Source organism: Aedes aegypti, chromosome 2 (assembly GCF_002204515.2).
Source record: "Aedes aegypti strain LVP_AGWG chromosome 2, AaegL5.0 Primary Assembly, whole genome shotgun sequence".
NCBI lineage: Eukaryota > Metazoa > Arthropoda > Insecta > Diptera > Culicidae > Aedes > Aedes aegypti.
Genome location: NC_035108.1, coordinates 26,675,880 through 26,690,339, shown reverse-complemented (window position 1 = coordinate 26,690,339; position 14,460 = coordinate 26,675,880). Strand labels below are relative to the sequence as shown.

The 14,460-nt window shown below is 35.6% G+C and overlaps 1 protein-coding gene across 3 annotated transcripts in view; it reads left to right on the top strand.

Moving 5' to 3' along the window:
* The window catches only part of LOC5577804 (serine-rich adhesin for platelets), a 572,874-nt gene that overhangs the window by 513,701 nt on the left and 44,713 nt on the right, over positions 1 to 14,460 (top strand). The gene's annotated exons all lie outside the window — the stretch shown is intronic.

Below are 14,460 nucleotides of genomic sequence, written 5' to 3'. Positions count from 1 at the left end.
GCTCTCAGTGAATAACTGTGGAAGTGCTCATATGAACACTAATCTGAGAAGCAGGCTTTGTTCCAGTTGGGACGTAACGCCAGAAAGAAGAAGAAGACCAATGGTTGTAATGTACCAGTAGATTGGACTATGGAATAAAACGTACTTTTTTCGATAAAAACGACATGTGCTATTTTTGGTGGAGAGATCGCCTCTAGTTTAGTCGATTTGTAAAATTTCAGCTTTTTATCTTATCGAAAAGTCATGTAAATAATTAGGTTTACATAAAAATTGGCTACCTTGCACCAATAGTAGCCGTCGTGTTCCAGTAATGGATCAACGGTTGGAAGCAGTTTTTAAAATGGATGTATAAAAATGAAGAAAAGCCCTAGAGATGATCGTTATGCTTCATTCGAAAAATATTAATTGCTGTTCCGAGGGAAAAATGTTAAACCTATGTAAAAATTTACCATTTTGTTTAAAATTCCTTGTATCATTCCCGAACGTCTACTACTGGAGCACTAGCGCAACTACTGGAACATGTGTACCAATAGTGGCTCAAGCGATTTTATGTTAAAAAATAGTTTTATCACTCTTTTTATATTTTTCCCATATAGTAGAGGTTGAAATCTTTCTGTTGACGCCAAAAGATCTCTGGTAGGGCTTTTCGTTTTTTTTGTTATGATTTTTAGATAGCTTAGGTAGTCCACTAATGGCACCAGCACCCTATATTTTCAAACGAGCAATGATTTTTAGCTTTTAGTTGTCAGTATTTTTTTTTTGCTTTTCGGCTTCATGAGGTTAGAACTTTACATTGATCTTACACCTTAATTCAACCAATCCAACATCTAAAACCTCATCTTGTTCTACAGTTCTGCTAAAAATCTATTTCAAACCGAATGGGGGAGGCAAACTAGTTTCCTGATTTAAATCTCCTTTTAAATTTCATAAAGATTCGTACTATTTAAAACAAAATCACGAAGATTCATACATAAAATTTTGAAAATTTATCGAAGTTGGAACGCGTAAGATGTGAGAGAATTTTGCACAATTACCTACGTTGAAAATCCAACATTGTCAGGAGTGTCGCGTAAATTCTCCAATTTCAAAATTTCGAATCAATAATTTTACCGTGCAAAACGTAAGTACATTTGTAGTTCACTGTCAAAATTGTATGCCGATTGCTCATATGGAAAAAAGGTAAAGCATGCCAAATTTGAGCATTTTTTATGAAAAAACGGCTTTCACTACTCTAATTCTGAACACAACTGTACCAAGTAAGTTCAAAAAAGTTTTTGCAGATAAATTCACTAGCAAGTGGATAATTTGGCAAGCTATTTGCGGTTATATAAGAAAAACAACTGGTTTCTATCACTGGAATAAAAGAATAGACAAGTTAACAAAGAAAAGTGTCCTTAGAATAAAAATTTCCTATTTATTGCATCGAACAAAGGTCCCGTGAGGTTCTGACCCGACTAAGTCAGTGGCCATTACAGTCCTGATATCATAGAATGGCATGGTATGATATATCTGTGGTTATTAGCACAATAACGTCGATTTTAGAGGAAAAGTATCTGTTCATCTGTTGCCCCGGTATGACCTAGAGCGGCTCAAGCAACCGGATGTCGCAGCGGCATACGCGCAGCAACTCGAGGCTGCATTACCGGAAGAGGGTGAGCTGGACGAAGCCCCTCTTGAGGACTGCTGGAGAACAGTAAAAGCAGCCATCAACGATGCAGCTGAGAGCAACGTCGGGTACGTAGGACGGAGTCGACGGAACGATTGGTTCGACGAGGAATGCCAGGAGGTTTTGAAGGAGAAGAATGCAGCGCGGGCGGTCATGCTGCAGCAAGGGACCCGGCAGAACGTGGAACGCTATAAACGGAAACGGCAACAGCAAACCCGCCTCTTTCGGGAGAAAAAACGCCGCCTGGAGGAGACGGAGTGCGAGGAGATGGAACAGCTGTGCCGGTCTCAGGAAACGCGTAGGTTCTATCAGAAGCTCAACGTATCCCGCAACGGCTTCGTGCCGCGAGCCGAGATGTGCAGGGATAAGGATGGGAGCATTCTGACGGACGAGCGTGAGGTGATCGAAAGGTGGAAGCAGCACTTCGACGAGCATCTGAATGGTGCTGAGAGCACAGGCAATGAAGGACGGGACAACGGACGAAAATGCCTTCGTCAGTACTGCGGAAGATGGAAACCAACCAGCCCCCACTTTGAGGGAGGTTAAGGATGCCATTCACCAGCTCAAGAACAATAAAGCTGCTGGTAAGGATGGTATCGGAGCTGAACTCCGGAAAGGCTGGCCATTTGTCTGCACCGGCTGATAGGCACAATCTGGGAAACAGAACAGCTACCGGAGGAGTGGAAGGAAGGGGTAATCTGCCCCATCTACAAGAAAGGCGACAAGTTAGACTGTGAAAACTTTCGAGCGATCACCATTCTAAATGCGGCCTACAAAGTATTATCCCAGATCATCTTCCGTCGTTTGTCACCCGTAGTAAACGAGTTCGTGGGAAGTTATCAAGCCGGCTTCGTCAGTGTTATCTGTGTAGATGTTAACTAAATAAATGAATGTATCTGTTCACGCCAAACGTGAACTAATGAGTAGATGAAAAAAACGAATTTAGTACTATACCATTTAATTCCACTAGAGTTTGTATCCTCTGACAGATACGCATATTTCGACCTCAACTGTAAGGCCGTCTTCAGTGTCGTGTACTACGACACTGAAGACGGCCTTACAGTTGAGGTCGAAATACGCGTATCTGTCATAGGATACAAACTCTAGTGGAATTAAATGGTATAGTACTAAATTCGGTTTTTTCATCTACTTATAGGTATTCTACTTAACAGCTCGAAGATCTATTATCATGTGAACTAATGTTTCAACGTATAGTATCAGTCCACTAAATTCTTCATATGGTCGGCGTTAAGTCAGAGTGGACCAAGAGACATTTTTCATATTTTGAGAAAAATGGGATTAAAGTCTAACTAACAATCTTTGTTCAATATTTCTTCACATCTTTGTTTTACTTCAAACAATATAATGTGACTTGATAATCATAGAAAACATATAATTCTAACCTCTAATAGAACGATTTTTTGAAGGACTAAGTGAACTTGGTCCACTCCGACTACTAAAGGCTAAACAATACCGTTTAGTGATTTGCTTCACTCTGACTGTTCAATTTCTTGGAAAATTACAATAATTTAACGATTGCGTGATCAAAAGGAGTTCATATCTTTAAGATAAACATATTATCAACATCCATCGAGATCAGTATCGCAAATTTGTCAAGAATCCATTTCTTGAATTTCAAAATCAGTGACATTACGAGAGCTTGAAAACTAAAATTTGGTTAGGTCAAGGCGTTGAAGTCCATATTTACATAATCAACTATTCGTTCAATCAGAGTGGACCAAGTGAACAGTTTAAGTACAGTCTAAATAATACAGGTTCAATAAGCGGGTTGTAGGATATTTCATCCAGACACCATATGACTACCAATGACTTCTATCGGATTCTAACGTCTTGAAAAAATGCAAAAACACAGAGTAACGGACATGAAATTTTGGCGTGCCTCTAGGATCATGTTATGTGTCCGTAGTAGATTTGGGGTTGCTTGAATCTGATGCCGCCCTCAGAAATGTTCCAGCACGTCACAATGTTTAGCTACAGGTCGCCAACGTTGTATAAAACACTGGTTTTTTACTTGAAATATGATAAAGTATGATTTATCAAACTTTTTTTTGTGATTTTATACACCAAGCATGCAAAACAAGTACCGTAAAACGGGGTAACTTTGATAGTTTTTTCGAAGAAAACTTGAATATTTATACATGCTGTTTCAAAGAATTATAGTTTATATTTTTAAAACAAGTACTGGCATCCTAGCTAACGATATCAATTGATAGATTGCCAAAAGATTTATTTTGAATGGATGTATAATTTTTCATTTGTTCGAAAGTCGGGTTTCTGTTTTGGGGTAACTTTGATAGTGGAGTATACATCGAACAACATTTAATGAATAACGTAACATTTGTAGGGCATTGCATACGTTTAGGCGTTTAACGTTGTATGAAAATTTCTGACTTAGATTACAAAAATGTTCCGAGTTTGTGAAAATGTTTTTCGCTAAGAGATTTGAGACCATATTCAAGTTCTATGATAACTAGGCTGTCAAAGATAAGTGATCAATTATTCAAAACTACATCAAATAGTGATCGTAGAACAGATTGTTTGGAAGCCTTTCGGAAATGCTAAAATCGTGTCAATTTTTAAAATTCGTATATAAAGCCTAAAATGCTCTCGATTCAAATGAAAACAGCTCTAACATGAAGTGTCATACTAATATTCTTTAGTTTTGCATTCATTTCGCTTAACCGATTAACAGAAATTATGATATTTGGTGTAGTATGTGGTGGGTAACGCACTATCAAAGTTACCCGCATTATCAAAGATACCCCGTTTTACGGTAAGTAAGTAAGTATGCAAAATAGGAATTGAACTTTTTTTGTTGAAATTGCACGATTGAATTTATTGAATTGAAAATTCTTCGTTTCTCTTATATGGCAAAATGTAATAGTTTTCTAAATCATCAAAAAATAACTTTTAAGCATAGAAAGTGTTATAAACTTTATTGATAAGTACTGTTATACACATTTTTTTTCCGAAAGCCCAAGAAAACGAGTTCAGTTTGCGCGTCGCTGGAATGATTTTTTTTTCTCGGGCAGTGTTTTGGAAAGCCCAAGCAAGACAATTCGTTTTCGGGTCGCCGGGAGTTTGCTTTTCGTTTCGCGCGTTTTACTGGGCAGTGCTTCGAAAAGCTCAAGTAAGACGGTTCGTTTTCGGGACGCCGAGAAGTTTTGCTATTCGCGCTGTGTGAGTGCGAAAATATATTCGTGTTCAGTCGAGGACGGATTACCAACTGTTTTCATGCTTATGATAACACATTTTTTCAAGAAAACATTACTTTTACGTAATATTCAAACAAACATTGTGTGGTTCGTCATTACAAGTGTCGACATCAAGATACATATACATCGAGACAAAAATGCACAGTAATACTCATATGTAATTTTCAAACAAACTATGTATAGTTCGTCACTATAAGTGTCGGCATATTTCCTTTTTCATGTAATTAAAAATATATACATATATTTTTCTGTTTTCGCCATTAATAAAAAAATCTTTTAAATGGTTCGACACTGCAGATGTTGACGTATTTTTTAAATTTTCTACCAAAAACTTCTCGAGGCAAAAAAACAAAACTAGCTTTAAGTATAAATCGTATTTTCCCCCTTGTCCATGGATCGCATCACCGACCAAAGGTGACTCCCAGATCTTTTCCTCCCTCACTAATAAACACCCTTCCCGTGGTGATTGTGGAGATTCAGAGGTATTCTCGTTCTCTAAAAGCAATAATCATTACACCCTAACATTTCTTCCCCATCCCAACTGACTGTAAGGACTTGACCGACGCCGTTATTGATCAATAATATTATATCTGCTAAAATTGCACTTCGAGAGTAAGCGGAAACTCTCATCTTTTACTCATTTGGATCCTAGTGCAATTCTTACCAGTTCCGATCAATTACAAAGTACCAACCATTGACATGTACAGCCAGTCCATGCTATGCTATGCTAAATATTGCCGTACACATTTTTTTGTGTTTATTGTAGAGGTTTTAAATTATTGAATTCATTCGTCTCTTAGTGTCTTACACATAAAGTTTGAATTTTGTGGCAATTTAAGCAAATAAATTGCCCATACAAGCTGGAAAACTTGCATACAAGTTGGCTGAAATAGCCAAATTTTGCATTTTCAACAGCCAATAGCTCAAAAACTAGACGTGCTGATATGTTTGAAAACGGCAATGTATTCAGCAACCCCTTTATTTAGTTTGGGGCTAGAGACAAAAACGTGTTCTGCAGTGTAATCAATCAGTTTATTGTTTTTGTCACTTGGTCCACTCTGTCTGCACGGAAATTGTTGCAACTTCTGATCAACTATTCAAATATCATAAATAGACAGAAATCGAAATCAAATGCATCCAATTAAATATTATGTATGAAATTCTATGGATGAATGTAAAGATTCGATGCCGAAAAATATGGAAAAAAAACTTGGAATGTTTCTTGTATTCTACTTTTATAAATTTTCATTGATCACTCAAAGTAAATTTTTAATAAATCTCTGTCATAAAATCTAATCAAAGTGAAATAGAGCTAGGAAAATTTTACATCTAATGACAGAATAATCTCATGGTTTGTACTCTAACTCTAACTTAACGCCGACCATATATCCAACAGACTAGAACATTTTGGGCAATAACCAAGCGTTAATCTAAAAAAATTATCGAAATAATAGAAACACTATCTGGTTTAGACATTTTCTTGGAAGAATGGCAAATAAGGTAGTAAATGGGTTGTCCAGCCATTTGGCCGAATGCCGTTTGGTCGAACTCCGAACTAAAAAATAATTAGATTGTTACAACGCTCACGTGTAGGATTCATGTGTGCCGATCAGCTTTTTAGTATGTAGATTTCCATGATGTTACCGAACGTCATGTTTGTCACTATAGAATTCCTAGAGAAAGATGAAACCGACTTCTTAAATTAGGATGAACCTTTGAATTCCCACATGGCGTCGAGACTGTTAGCTGATGGTTGATTCTTTCTTGGGTTATCAACTTTGTGCTGAAGTTGATCTTCAATGATTTCATCAGAACATTTTTATTTTTTTTAAACAATGGCTATTCTTTCGTGTTTCACTGGTTTCATAACTATTGACAAATATACGCTTATATTTCAATTGGATATTTTACATTCTTCGAGTTATTGGAAGCTCTTTGTAGTTATACTGATGTAACCATTACTTATACAACACTTAAGTTGAGTAACACTTGAACTATTGGTCACGTTTTCATGAAAGATTTTTCCTTTTTTTACCATAGGCTGTTCTTTTTAAACTGAGTTTTCTCAATATTATTGACATTGAAGTTTATAATGCGTTCATATAGAGTCTTATTCAAATCATTAGTTTTGTCGTTTAAAATTTGATAACATTTTCATCCGAGATTTTTCCTTCTTTCTTGAAAAGGGTATTCTTTAAATTCATGCTCTTTCAGCACTGATTATTTTTCCAGTTTATACTGAAGAGCTAGTAACATATTTATATAGAAATGATAATTTGTCCTTCTTTAAAAAGCTGTACTGTGCATGATATTACTTACTTTTAAAAATTGGCTTATTATTCATAGGCACTATCCACTTATCTGTACGAAGTGGCCAGTAGTAATGTTAACTTAGACAGGGATGAAATTCTCCTGGAAGACTCACAATTGCACTCTGCTACATATCTTGTGTTTCACATTTCCACTAGTGTAAATTTTCCGCCAAATGGCGTTCGGACAAATGACCTGGAACCATAAATGTTTCTGTGCAAACATGTATGAGTTGAAATCGGCAAAAAGCTCGCAAACTGTACTGAAAAGCTGACAATTATTTTCCCTTGAAGCTTAATAAAAATGCATCAAAATGATATGCTACGATTTTTTCTTTCTTTGAAAAATCATTTATTGTGTGCATTTTGAGTAGAACAGACTTTAAAAATTGCCCTGAAATAACTACTGTTACATGTGTATGTCAGTATAAAGAGCAATATATTTTGTGCCCAATACAATCGTTGTCATCATGACTTCAACCTTTGAGAAGAATATGCGCATGATAATTTGACCACAAAAGAGCTATGCCTGAATGAGCCCATGCTATGCCTGACGGTATTACATAATTGCTTACCAAATAGTTTTATAATACGTACACTTTGAAATAAGTTTTTTTTTTATTTTGCGCAGGATACTGCCGTGATCATACTTGTCGTTGCAAAATGTCATTCATTTGTATATCAACACGGGAACAAATCCATTTTCAAAATCTGGGATCTGAGTCATGATTGTAGGAATAAGGTGTGTTTTTATGTTATGAAAGTACACTATGAATAAAATTCTCGAAATCATGAATTATATCATCGTAACACACAACGTGCGTTACGATTTTTTTTTCGTTGACAGCAAATCTAAAATAAAATCATGAATAATCGCCCTAAGAATCATGAAATGATATCCATAAAACGAAAATCGACTGGCTTGTGCCCGAGAAAATGCGAGCAGGTTGGAAGTCGGCCATTTTGTGGATCCCTTCTACTTTTACCACTTATGTGTCTGTTCGGTCGAATCCGGTCCGCTGAATTAAATACGCGAACACTGCCTAGTACACAACACTAGCACTTCGCGAAATCTATATATATATATATATATATATATATATATATATATATATATATATATATATATATATATATATATATATATATATATATATATATATATATATATATATATATATATATATATATATATATAAAAAAAACAATATTTAGTTTTAATTTAAACTAGTGGTCCCGGTAAACTTCGTCTTGCCATCAAGTAGGCTGTTGAAAACCGCTACGAATCGTCTCATACAAAATGACAGTTCCGTTCACTCTCGTTTTTCCGACTTTCCCGGTGAATATCCTGGAACTTTCATACACACAAACACGTCGGAACCCTTGACGAACAAAATGGAGAAAATATCATCAAAATCCGCTGACCCGTTCGTAAGCCATTTCGTGACATACAAACACCATTCCATTTTTATTTATATAGATTAATAATCCAGAAATTTCACACTTTTCAATTCTTACGAACAACATTGAAAAGTTCGATCGCCACTGACGCAGAAAATTTTCAAACTGGTTCTAACTGACAAAACTGACAAATAAGCGTAACGCCCAGAGTATTTATGATTATTACACTGCGCAACACGATTTTGTCTCAAGCACCAAAATACCGTTATTAACCCCTCTACCGGCAGCTTCATTTTTCCCGCAAAATTCAAATTCAAATCGTTATAACTTTTTTGTTTTTCAATATTTTTGCACCATTTTCTCACAAGTTCTCAAACAACTCTTCTAGTTTAGGAATCCGTGTCGATATTCATTATTGGTGATCTGGTTTTAAAGATATTCCGATGATCCTTGGGGGACCGACATTTTCCATATAAAATGTTTTTGGTGGCCATTTTGGTTTTGATCAATTTATCAAAAAATTAAAATATGGGATGTATAATGTCAGGTAATAAGGAGCATCTCTGAAAAAATCATACAAATCGGTTCAGTATTCTTGGAGATATCTGAAAATTATGATATGATGTCTTTTGATGTTTTTAAGATCTTCATTTGGCCAGCGTGGTTCCAGAAACCTAAATGGTCATTACTTAAAGACTTAAATTGCTTCATTTTTTCACAACATACTCTCATTAATGTATTGTTCCGAAGAGTGAATATCCGAATACGATTACATTTCTGTAGCCTGAGAAATTAACGGGGGGTTCTAGTTACGGGTAGGTCCCCCAAGGAATTTCTGAATATCTTCAAAACCAGATGACCAATAATCAATATCGACGCAGATCCTTAAACTAGAAGAGGTTTTTGAGAGCTTGTGAAAAAATGATGCAAAAATATTGAAAAACAAAAAAGTTATAACGATTTGAATTTGAATTTTTGGGAAAAAATGAAGCTGCCGGTAGAGGGGTTAACTAAATTAATGGATACTGAAGCCATTGCCGTTTCAAAAATATCATAGTTTTTGAGATATTGACTGTGGAAAATGCTAAATTTGACTACTTCAGCCAACTTACATGCAAGTTTGTCAGCTTGGATGGCAATTTATTTGCTCAATTTGCCACAGAAGTCAAACTTCATGTGTATAACAATTATTATTAACAAAGTTCATAATACTTTCGATGCTCAAAAGTTATTTTTTGATGGTGTCAAAAATTATTGTGTTATGCCATGTAAGAAAAAGGAAGAGTTTTGTATGGAAACAGCAAGCATGTTGGAAAAATCGATTTTATCTAAATTTAATCGTGCAATTTCAACCAAATTAAAGTTAATGGCATCTATTGCATGCTTGATGGATTAGATCACAAAAAAGTTTTATAAGAACGGCATCAGATACAGCAACCCCAAATTTACTAGAGACACGTAATTTGATCCTTGAGACACGCAAAAATGTAATTTTTGTTTTGTTGTGATATTCATGGAAACGTTTGTTTTTGTTCATGATATTTTATGTTTTCGTCATGATATCATGAATTAGATTCATGGTTTTATGAGATATTTTTTTCATGATAACGGGAACAGATTTTTTTCGTGTAGGTGTATATAAGTAGTGAAGAAGAAAAATGAAAAAATTAGATAGCGATAAAAATATGATAACAAGTCTCTCTGTCTGTCTAGTCTTACGTATCTAATAAACCTATTTCATTCAGTGGTTTCAGTGCGTCCTTGCTAGAGTTTTAATTCACTATTTTTTTATCAACAGATGTAGTATTCCATTGGTTATAAGCTTTATTTTTAACAATTGAACAATACTTCGACTGGCTTGGTCTTTTCCTTATTGAGTTTATTTACTTTGAACAAAAAATGAGCAATTAAATGAAAAGAATCAAAAAGCACAATAGAAGAATGAAGCGTGAGACCGATTTTCCTCGATCGAAAGATGTATGCGTGTAGCTGCTTGCAACATCATTCTTCTCACCAGACTACCCAGGCAATCAGATAATTTATAGTTCTTACTGAAATATCCTTTATCAATTTTCTACCACATCGCTCGCATCCACAATCCACAGCAAAGAGGCCAACTTGTCTGTTCACTGCATCTAACTTGAAACCGCAACCGTTATTGGGCTTCTGCACCTGCAATCGATTATTAATCACTTGTAATTACCGATATCAAACAATACATGATTTGCACTCAATTGCAAGTGGGAGGTAATTCCACTTCCTTCGGGGCAGCCGGGCTACTCAATCAAACGGCGATGATTAATGTTTAAAGGCCAACCAACCTCCTCAGTACTCACAGCATGTGCACAATTGAATGAAACGAAGATGCAGCACAAAATTATATCTCGAAATGAGCATTACAAGAAAGTCCAGATCATAGTCACGATTTCAGAGCTTAAGATTGATGGGTACTTACAGGAAGAGCACATGCGATTTGCAATTAATTACAGGTCAAATACCACTTCGACTCATATTTTGAACATCTGAGAGTTGTAGTGACTTGCAAAATTGAATTGTAATCTACTTTAAGCGTGAATAAAATCATGGTTTATAATTTCAATACAATTTTCGTGGATAAATATTAGAATGCGCTTGGAAAAGGATAACCATCAATCAAACAATTCATTTAAGAATTAAATATTGTTCAAGAAAAAATTGAAAACAAGTTCTACAATATTGAAAATATTCCAAACAAAAATCAAAAATAGCACTAAGAATTTCATAAATAACAATAAGTTTTCACCTTTTTTATTAACAAATTATTAATCATAACTGTTTTTGATTCTATTCGGAATCAGGTGTAATGGAAACGATTTACCGAAAAAAATATGATGACGTGGCTTAGGGATGTTCATAAAACACGACAACCAAATTTTGATTATGTCAAGGGCGTTTCTCTCTCTGAAAATTGTTTACTGTTAACGAATGATTCTTTACCAGTAAATGGACAGAAAGTGGTATTTTACAGTTCTCAACAAATAAACGGTAGGCGAAATAACCAGATGCGTTCAATATGTCAACCGCAAGGTAATTAATTACGTAAATAAACATTTTTCATACCGTCGAGAAAATTAAATTTGCAAAACAATAATTTCGCAACCGTGAATTCCCTACGAAATGCCGCAGGGTGCGAAACGTAATTTTCCGCGTGATTGGTAAACATCGATGGCGGATCGGAACTCGATTGGAATCTCTATATATGTCGATACGCTTCTCCTCCTCTCCAATGATGGTTATGGGTTGCACACATCCAATTGAGCTACAAAGTTGGTAATTACTTTTCAAACATTTTCATCAGACCACCGAAACTAGCTGTGCAACGGGTAACATTTCTTCGGTGGAAATCATGGCTCAGCTACAAACTTGCTGGAAACTGGAGCAGAACTAATGTGAAATGTTTCTGTTGCACGCTTACAGAGCGAATGAATGGTTTGCTCAAAACGTTTAGTATACTCAGCTTCGAGGAAACATCGATTTTCTGCATTTGAGTTAAGCACTTTCTACTTATTAGTCATGGTCGATAACTATGAATTGAAATGTTTATGCTTCTCGATCCTTGTAAGAGTGAAATGGACAATCTTGAACAGCACAGACTCTTCGATTCAATTGAGGAAACAAACAGTGACGCCAATTGTATTCAGCATGTTTTTAATTTTCTGGATTCAGGCAAAAATTATTCCAGAAGAATCATGGTTTTCTTCAGAGGTCGGGCCTGCTGTACTGGTTAGAACATACATATATCTTTCACGTTGAGAATCTGGGATCGGGTTATGTCCCCGAAATATTGACTTTGGTCAATGGGCAATAGTGACGATCTCTTTCGGAAAGGAAGTAGAGCCGTTGCTTAAGGAGGCAGAATCCGTCATCAGTTTAAGAATTTTCAAAAGGAGGGTTTTCGTTAAAAATCATGAAAGTTCACATCAAAAAAAGTTACAGTATTCTATTCACTAACCGAAACACGGTGAACACATTTTAATAGAACGAATTTCAGTTTTGAGCGATGAAATGACTCTACCGCGTTTAGCCCTTTGATGTTTCGAAGATCGCGAAATATCTTACAGAAGAAAAAAACAAGTCTTTGTTTATTTTAAACCGCAGCGTCTTTCGGAACATTGCAAAAATCTACTGAATTCTTCCTTCCTGGAATTCTATAAATTCAATTACATTTCCACTTAGGTTTGCATAAGAGGATCAACAGGAGGAAACCTTCTACTTAATTTTTCCATAATTTTGTACCGGAATTTTCTCAGAAATGTTCCTGAATCCCACAAATAGCTTTTATCATTTTTTTCCAGAAATGTATTGGGGCTTGAAAAAATAAATATTGAGAGAATTCCACCAGAAATTATACAATACTTGTTTCTAGGAATTCCAACAAGTACTATTATATGTACTCTACCGAAAATTTTTCTTTGTATTTTTTAGAATAATCCCCACCAATTACACTAGATTCCTTCACAAATGTCATAAAAAACGATTTCCTGAAGATAAATTTGAAAAAATCCCTTAGAATTTATTCTTAAAGGAAATCTCTAATTTCATTAAACCTATTTTTCAGTATGATATGATATCAGTGTGTAGAATATTCAGCCGTGGAGAGTCGACTGTATTACATTGTTACAAGCGATTGTATGCAATTTTTCATCCGTGCATTAATTCTGAGAAACACGTTTACGATGTAACACGTGCAACAAAGCTGCATCCCCCATCCAACCGTGTGCCATTGCGTAGGAACCAACAGTGATGCCCGTTATTTATCGTTCCGGTGTCCAGCATGACAGGCTTTCAGCATGATCCGTAACCCAAACCCAAACCAACATCGTTCGTGGGTTAAAGGGTACTAACGACCCATCAGCAGTGGATGCTCTTTGATGCTGCAGGGAGATTGCGATACACCTGCACTATTTCTGCATGAAACCATTTTATGCCATGGAAACGATGCGCTGGCCATGGTGGGTGCTAACACCTACTTACTTCTGCTGCACCTACGTGCGGTTTTGGGGTTGGGCATTAGCCAAACCAGCAGGCACTCAGTAGCTAAAAGATGAGATATGACATTCGCTCGACGCAGCGCAGAATGTGCTGAAGTGCATGGATGCCGCTCGGCAGTGCCGAATTTGGGTTTTGGGGGCCCTGGGTGCGATCTCTTGTAGAGGGAAATATTAAATACAATTTCAAGCCAAAAATTGGCGTATTATACTTGAATTTTGAATGGAACATTCGATTAATATATTTATTTAAAATTAATCTTTATTCAGTCAGAAAGCACGAATTGCACTTTATGCAATTTTGTTACTCATTTCTACTAAATATGATCCTTCGTTTTACACAAAATTAGATAAGGAAATATCAATACAAATTTTTGCATTGTATAATAAATTTTAGTATCAAATTTATCAATCTTCTAAGGTGACCACAAATGCTGGACATAATCTTGAATTTCACATTTAATGTTATTAAAGTTAGGCCCCTTCGCATGTGTCCAGTTCAGGAGAAGTGATAAATTGACAATTCAAAGCATTTTGAACATTGATCATTCTTATTTGAGTTGAACTTTTCCTTCAAGATATCTGTCAAAAAATAGCTTATAAAATTCCATGACATTTTTATCGTATTTTTGCTAACCTAAATAATCTACTTAATAAATAAGATCGTTGCATACCCTGGTGAAGAACTTTCATTTTCATTAAATCTCATCTTATGGTTTAAAATATAAGTTTGTTTGGCCTCGAAGTACATAGTATTTCATAGGAGGTCTTAAATAACAGTCTCAATAAAATATTTTGCTAGGGTCATTGTTTTGGAAGCA